This window comes from Montipora foliosa, chromosome 6, assembly GCF_036669935.1.
Source record: "Montipora foliosa isolate CH-2021 chromosome 6, ASM3666993v2, whole genome shotgun sequence".
In the NCBI taxonomy this organism is placed as follows: domain Eukaryota; kingdom Metazoa; phylum Cnidaria; class Anthozoa; order Scleractinia; family Acroporidae; genus Montipora; species Montipora foliosa.
In genome coordinates, this window is record NC_090874.1 from 50,553,885 (window position 1) to 50,561,384 (window position 7,500).

The following is a 7,500-nucleotide window of genomic DNA, read 5'->3' on the forward strand; positions in this document are numbered from 1 at the left end:
TAAAAGTTAGGGTTAGCGTCATTTTAAGGTTAGGGTAACTACTGCTGTGTATCTTTATTTGAAGATAAGAGTATAGGGGACACTTTATGATGTTAATTGTCTGTAGTCTTAGACTTGAGTGGTGTTGAAGTTGGGGCGAAGACCAAGGAGATGCTTCATGAGGTTTAATGAAATCGGTGTGCATCTAATTAATCAATCCTGGACATATCAATCCTGGGTCAAACCTGGACATATCTGTGCAAGCCATTTGTCTTCTCATGATCATTATTTCAATCACAGACACACTATAATTTAATTTAAAATTATTGCCCTTGTTGCTATCAATAGAAATTACATCAACTGATTTGCCAACACCAATAATTATTATTCTACATGTACATGGCACACACCATTGTCAAAAAAAGGTACAGAACCATGATACAATTTGTACCATGACTTCTAAGAGATGTAACAGTGGGGAAGGGGAAGATAAGAAAATAACATCCTTTTTACATTGCCAAAAGAATGGAAGCAATAATTGGTGTGAAGAGGTGGTTTTACTCGCAATTCATGTGCTCTTTTGTATTCTAAGGAAGGGCAGTTTGACAGACTATTGCCTTCTGTTTTGTTATACCTGACTGACATAGGATTTACAATACCCTGGAGAGGTACTGCACAAAAATGCAATGTGTTAATATGAACTGTACCTTTTATCTCTGCCTTGACCCATTTTTCCTTTCCAAAAATTAATTTCCTCTGATTTCTTTGACAATAATTTCCTCAATCTTCTTGTTCCCTTCATGGTCATATCTCAAGGGTTTAAGACAAAGCAAATCAAATGATTAAAATTAAAGTGAACATGCAGGTAAGGTAATTTCCACCTAGGTGGCATCTCTTAGCTAGAGGGTGTAATCATTGGAAGTACCATTTGGATATGAAGTACATGTACAGTGTAACATGCTTTGTAAGATGTAATTATGCTTGCTAGAAGTAGAGAATCATTATCTTAAACCAAGGTCATGAAATCATATTTTAATGATATTTTAACACAATTGACCAAATTGCTATTTTAACTCTCAAAGAGGGATTAACAGCTCTTGCACTACTCTAACTCTGTCAATGAAAGCCATTTGTAAAGTCACAACTCTCTTTGAAATTCAGTAGCAGATAAAACCTTAAATTGCATAATCTCAGCAATGTAACATCATGCTTTCAAAATAAAATTTTGACATCATTGACAAAAGTGCAGCCACTTTGTCCACTCAAAGATGGATAAAAAGCTTTGGCACAGCCCACTCAGAGATGGGCAGCCTGACTTTTGTCAATGAAAGCCAATTATTGTTAAGTCACAACTCTCTTTGAAACTCAGTGAGCAATATAATTTGCATAACCCAACCTCAAAGGAATCATACGTTCCAAATGAAATTTGGACATCATTGACAAAAGTGCCATTTTGTCCACTCAAAGATGGATAAACAGCTTTGGCACAGCCCACTCAGAGATGGGCAGCCTGACTTTTGTCAATGAAAGCCAATTACTGTTAAGTCAAACCTCTCTTGGAAACTCAGTTGGCAATATAATTGGCATATCCTACCCTCAATGAAATCATACATGCAAAATGAAATTTGGACATCATTGACAAAAATGCCATTTGGTCCACTCAAAGATGGATAAAAAGCTTTGGCACAGCCCACTCAGAGATGGGCAGCCTGACTTTTGTCAATGAAAGCCAATTATTGTTAAGTCACAACTCTCTTTGAAACTCAGTGAGCAATATAATTTGCATAACCCAACCTCAAAGGAATCATACGTTCCAAATGAAATTTGGACATCATTGACAAAAGTGCCATTTTGTCCACTCAAAGATGGATAAACAGCTTTGGCACAGCCCACTCAGAGATGGGCAGCCTGACTTTTGCCAATGAAAGCCAATTACTGTTAAGTCAAACCTCTCTTGGAAACTCAGTTGGCAATATAATTGGCATATCCTAACCTCAATGAAATCATATGTGCAAAATGAAATTTGGACATCATTGACAAAAATGCCATTTCGTCCACTCAAAGATGGATAAAAAGCTTTGGCACAGCCCACTCAGAGATGGGCAGCCTGACTTTTGTCAATGAAAGCCAATTATTGTTAAGTCACAACTCTCTTTGAAACTCAGTGAGCAATATAATTTGCATAACCCAACATCAAAGGAATCATACGTTCCAAATGAAATTTGGACATCATTGACAAAAGTGCCATTTTGTCCACTCAAAGATGGATAAACAGCTTTGGCACAGCCCACTCAGAGATGGGCAGTCTGACTTTTGTCAATGAAAGCCAATTATTGTTAAGTCAAACCTGTCTTGGAAACTCAGTTGACAATATAATTGGCATAACCTACATGTAACCTCAATGAAATCATACTTTTAAAATAAAATTTTGACATCATTGACAAAAGTGCCATTTTGTCCACTCAAAGATGGATAAACAGCTTTGGCACAGCCCACTCAGAGATGGGCAGCCTGACTTTTGTCAATGAAAGCCAATTATTGTTAAGTCAAACCTCTCTTGGGAACTCAGTTGACAATATAATTGACATAACCTAACCTCAATGAAATCATACTTTTAAAATAAAATTTTGACATCATTTTTAACAAAATGGCACTTTTGTCCACTCAAAGATGGATAAAAAGCTTTGGCACAGCCCACTCAGAGATGGGCGGCCTGACTTTTGTCAATGAAAGCCAATTATTGTTAAGTCACAAATCTTTTTGAAACTCAGTGAGCAATATAATTTGCATTTTTTATAACCTAACCACAACAAAATCATAATGTTCAAAATGAAATTTGGACATCATCGATAAAAGTGCCATTTTGTCCACTCAAAGATGGATAAACAGCTTTGGCACAGCCCACTCCAAGATGGGTAGCCTGACTTTTGTCAATGAAAGCCAATTATTGTTAAGTCAAACCTCTCTTGGAAACTCAGTTGACAATATAATTGGCATAACCTAACCTCAATGAAATCATACGTTTAAAATAAAATTTTGACATCATTGACAAAAGTGCCATTTTGTCCACTCAAAGATGGATAAAAAGCTTTGGCACAGCCCACTCAGAGATGGGCGGCCTGACTTTTGTCAATGAAAGCCAATTGTTAAGTCACAACTCTCTTTGAAACTCTCTATATTTGTACAATTTGCATGACCCTAATGAATAAATTCATGAGATATTTTCACTTTGAAAATTGTACAGCATTGACGAAAGTGTTATTTTGTTGTCTGGGAGATATATTATGCAGCTTTTAGCACAGCCCACCCAAAGAAATTTGGGACTACATATACCACAATGAGAGAGAGAGGTGTATTTAATTACAGTAATTTCCAATACAGTTGACTCCTCATACAAGAATAATTATTATCATCCGGAAGTGGTCAGGCGAAAAAAAAAGGGAAAGAATAACCAAAAAAGAAAGAGGATAAAGTTTGGATACCTACATGTAGGTTCCGAACTTGGTTAAATTTTAGTGAACATTAATTTTTGGACAGCAAAGAATTCCACTAACAATAGTCCAGGACAGCTGTATGTGACATAGTTGAGGTAGAAATTGGTACAAATGAGTATTCATGTTTGCATCGGCTTCTGCAAGATGGTGAACATTGGTTCCCACCACGGTTTATTTCTGAAAGATTACTGTATTTGTGATTTTGTATAGCATAGACAAGGGAGCATCTATTTACCAACCTGGCACTTGTCAGAAAGCCTGCAAAATCCTCCCTCTGTTTCCTCAATTCTCTGTAGGTCTTTCTGACAGCGTCCTTTTACATAAACGCAAAAAGAAAATCACCATGGTTGGCTTTCTCGAAATGTCAGTCTTTTTAAGTGACACAGGACAATGTCCACCATACCTTTAAGTGAATGAGAGGTGCACAAGTCCCATAGATTCTAACCACTTTTGAAGGAAAATAGGGAGTGTTTTTTAGCTTCAAAGGCACGAGCCTCGAGGGAGGAATGGGAGAATGCCGCCCAGGAAATTTTGCAAATCTAGTTTCTCCTAAGTGGCATCTCCTGCATTAGCCTGGGAGCAAGCTCTCTTGCGGGGTGGGTGGCTCACTACTCCTGCATTGAACATCATTTTTATCACATCCTTTCGCATGAACTTAATATTCAGTATGGAGCTATTTCCTTGCCAGGGAATAAAAAATCCCTGATGAAGTGAGCCTCTGTCGCACGAAACGCGTAAGAGAATAAAAAGAGTCATGCAAGTACTTGTTCGCAGAAATGCTACAAACTGGCTTAAAGGAACACACGTAACTCTAAACCTTAACATTATAAACTTTGCCGCTAAAGCACTAAGGTGATATATTCGTTCACAATTCTTATGAAAATACATTAATTTCACAATCGCTGTAACTCTTACTCGGTAAGATTTTTCTCGGTACATTACTGTAATCATAATGTAACAATAAACGTTCTTGGTAAAACTCATAATTATATTGATTACAACGCATGCAGTAACAAGTTTTGAACGAAGGACCCTTTGGAGTTCACTTAATTTGACCGAGACTGAAAATAATAAGATTGCAGCAAACTACAATTCAGTACTTACGGAACAACTTGGATCAACCGACGTCGACGAGCGCTGTTTGGAGCTGAAGAGACTCTTCTTCGCTTTTGATTTGCACATTGCGTCGAAACGATCGTTAAGCTTTTGGTTAACGGACCTCAGTTCAGCCAGCTCTTTCAAAACGGCTTCCATGGAACTTGGAGTCACTTTTTTGCTGTACTTGAGCATTGCTAGTACTTGGGCAACCTTCCCGTGAAACCATTTTATCATTTGCCGAAACCGAAGGACTTCAAGAGAACGACCAAAGAGCGAAATAGCAAGATTCAAAAGGCGCGCAATTATAATTGACCTGGGTTCAAAAACGAGGCAATCATGCGCGGTAAGGACAAAATGGGAGAAGGTTTCAAAGGTCGATAAACTGATAGTGAATGTGGAAGTTACAGTTTAAGCGAAGCAATATTGGTGTTCTTCACATAGCGTTTCGAGAAGATTGTATCATTTTCATTTCGCGATTCATTGCCATAAATAGGAAGCATCAGAACATTGACAGTACAATGTATAATCGTGTGTCCTCGTTATTTGACTCCGATATATCTTTTTGCGGCCCAGTATTACTCCGTCCGTATCTTTGCATTTCAGTTGAAACTTGGATAGATATTTGCGAGGCTTGTAGAAGGCTGCAAGTATTACAAATGATTTCATTCTCGGTAACCCCTGGGGAAGCCAGCCAGGACGGGACGCCGGACCTTTGCCAGTCCTCATAATGCTAGTGATTCCTTCGTCCGGTTTTGACTAACTGCCCCTGGGTCTCCGATGTCAAAGGTTTTTAAAACAAAGATCAAGGAGACACTATAAAGTATAACTGTATTATACCTTGTTGAAAATGTTAATGCTTGTAACTGACTTGTAATATATACGTGTGGGTGGTTTTTTAGGACGTTTTGGCTAATGTTTCGGTTAATTCTTAAGCCTTCATAAGTAGGGTTGATGTTTTAACGCGTGATTTAAAATAACGTTGCGCGATCGGTATACGCGACCCTTTACATTTGAGGGTCATTGACTAGGAAGATGCGAGTAATTTTATCATATCATATACCCCTAGGCGTCACGTGGACTTGCTTCAAAGGCTTTTTCTCACTTACAAGCTTGATAGCAAAATTTTTAAACTCAGTGAGGTTATTTCTGAATCGAATTTAATTTTGCGAGTCTTGGACGTATTTCTGGTCTTGAAACATGTTCAAGATCACTTTTTTAGAATAAGTAAACCCCTGATTAAGAAAGGAATTAAGGCTTAAGTTTCTTAAGAAACTGTGATGCTGCGTCGTTGACCTTTAGAGCGTTTTCCCTTATCAACTCGTTTGATAAGCTAAATTTTCGTAGGTCCACAAAGAGGTTTTCGGATCCTAAGAGGTTTTGGGGTTTTGGACTGAGTTCCAAACATGGCTGGTGTAATCCTGTAAGTACTAATAAAACTTATCGGTTGTCCTAATATTTAGCGCTTTCCTTGCTTCCAACTATACCGTGATTAAGTGAGATGTATGATGCTGTATGAAGTTTTTCATCCGTGGCCTTCATTCGGTTCCCTTCGTTTTCGGAAGATATTTATAAAACAGGCCGTATGTATGCACCATGTATATATATTTATCTTTCCCGAGAATTTCCGAGGTTGTCCAGGCTTCTTTTGATGAAAAATTGATGTATTTGCATGATGCAAAACAATTGTCCAGGTATTGTTTAGAGCGCAAATTCAGTAGTAAACATGTACGCTGAACTGGCGCCATTTCATTTTGCCGAAAGAGGAAAAGCCCCTTGGAAAAAAATCTCGATTTTCTGAGCGAATCCGTTTTGCGGAAACACGAATGAAACATCCGTACGCGTTTCAGTCAGCGGAAATGCTGCGGAAACGCGAAACATTATGATCGTTTTTCTCTATCGAGTTTCCTGTTGTATCCGCCCTGCGGAAACATAACGGAAAGTTGATGTATCGTGTTTCCGTCATTTTTCCGAATTTCGGAAACGCCTTATTTCACCCTGTGTTCATATAACTTGATAGGTCTGGATGTGCGTAGGGCCTTGGAAACAGCATTATTCATCTCCCTTGTAAATAGTAGAGCTCCCGGGACCACCAGTGAAAACGACACAGATTTGCCAACCAGACGTTGGAGGCTTTTGACAGAGACCGTTGAACATGTGAGGGTTTGTTCAATAAGATCAAGAAACTTCTCCTTCTATTCCGCCATAAGATGGAATACCTCCCGAGAGGAGTCGCACAGGAAACCCAAATATGGGACAATCTTTCGAGGCATCAGGATGGATTTTGACAATCCAAGAAAATATCTTAGCCTGATCAGAAAAAAAACCACCAAAAACATAGCAGACTTTGCGGCTGTTAAATTATGCTCGTCAAGATTTGTGAGGTTTGCATAGGCTCCTTGGTTGGGCGGGATCTGAAGTTGGCCATTGTGCCGGTCATCTATGTACAATGAACAAGGTATCCCTATTGATCGGAAGCAATTAGATACCACCAGGCCAGTGGAGTGGTATACAAAAGGGGTTATCTTCCAGCCAAAAGGCAGGGTGTTGTAGACGAAGTACCATGCACCCCACTGTATACCAAAGAAGGTTCTACTTTCCACGGACAAGAGGAGATGGTCATACCCTGACTTGTCGTGAAGTATCGTTTGATAAGTATCACCGCCCACATATCGTGGTAAATCCAAAATGGTATCTAACTTGAAAGGCGTGTCCCTCATCCATAGATTTAAAAAAACGAGCGTCATGGCACAGTCTCGGTTTTGTGGGGTCCACAGTCAAAGGAAGTACAAGATAGGGCAGTTCAACTTCTCCCACTTTCCCTTTCAGAGAAATTGCCCCCAAGGTTAATACACGACGTATTATTCCTGAAATGTTCGGAAGGTGGGTAATCCAAACCATACTGCTTCCCCTTAAAGCTGCCAGAGAAGGG

General features: G+C 39.0%; 1 protein-coding gene and 1 long non-coding RNA gene across 2 annotated transcripts in view; both read right to left on the reverse strand.

Moving 5' to 3' along the window:
* LOC138005403 (uncharacterized) overlaps positions 1-4,845 on the reverse strand; it is a 6,914-nt gene extending 2,069 nt beyond the window's left edge. The window contains exons 1-3 of the long non-coding RNA XR_011123820.1: positions 4,578-4,845; positions 3,713-3,786; positions 687-789 (exon numbers count right to left, since the gene is read on the reverse strand). This is a non-coding gene — a long non-coding RNA (uncharacterized lncRNA). The remainder of the gene's footprint in view (positions 1-686; positions 790-3,712; positions 3,787-4,577) is intronic.
* LOC138005715 (maternal protein exuperantia-like) overlaps positions 1-7,500 on the reverse strand; it is a 160,377-nt gene that overhangs the window by 99,858 nt on the left and 53,019 nt on the right. The gene's annotated exons all lie outside the window — the stretch shown is intronic.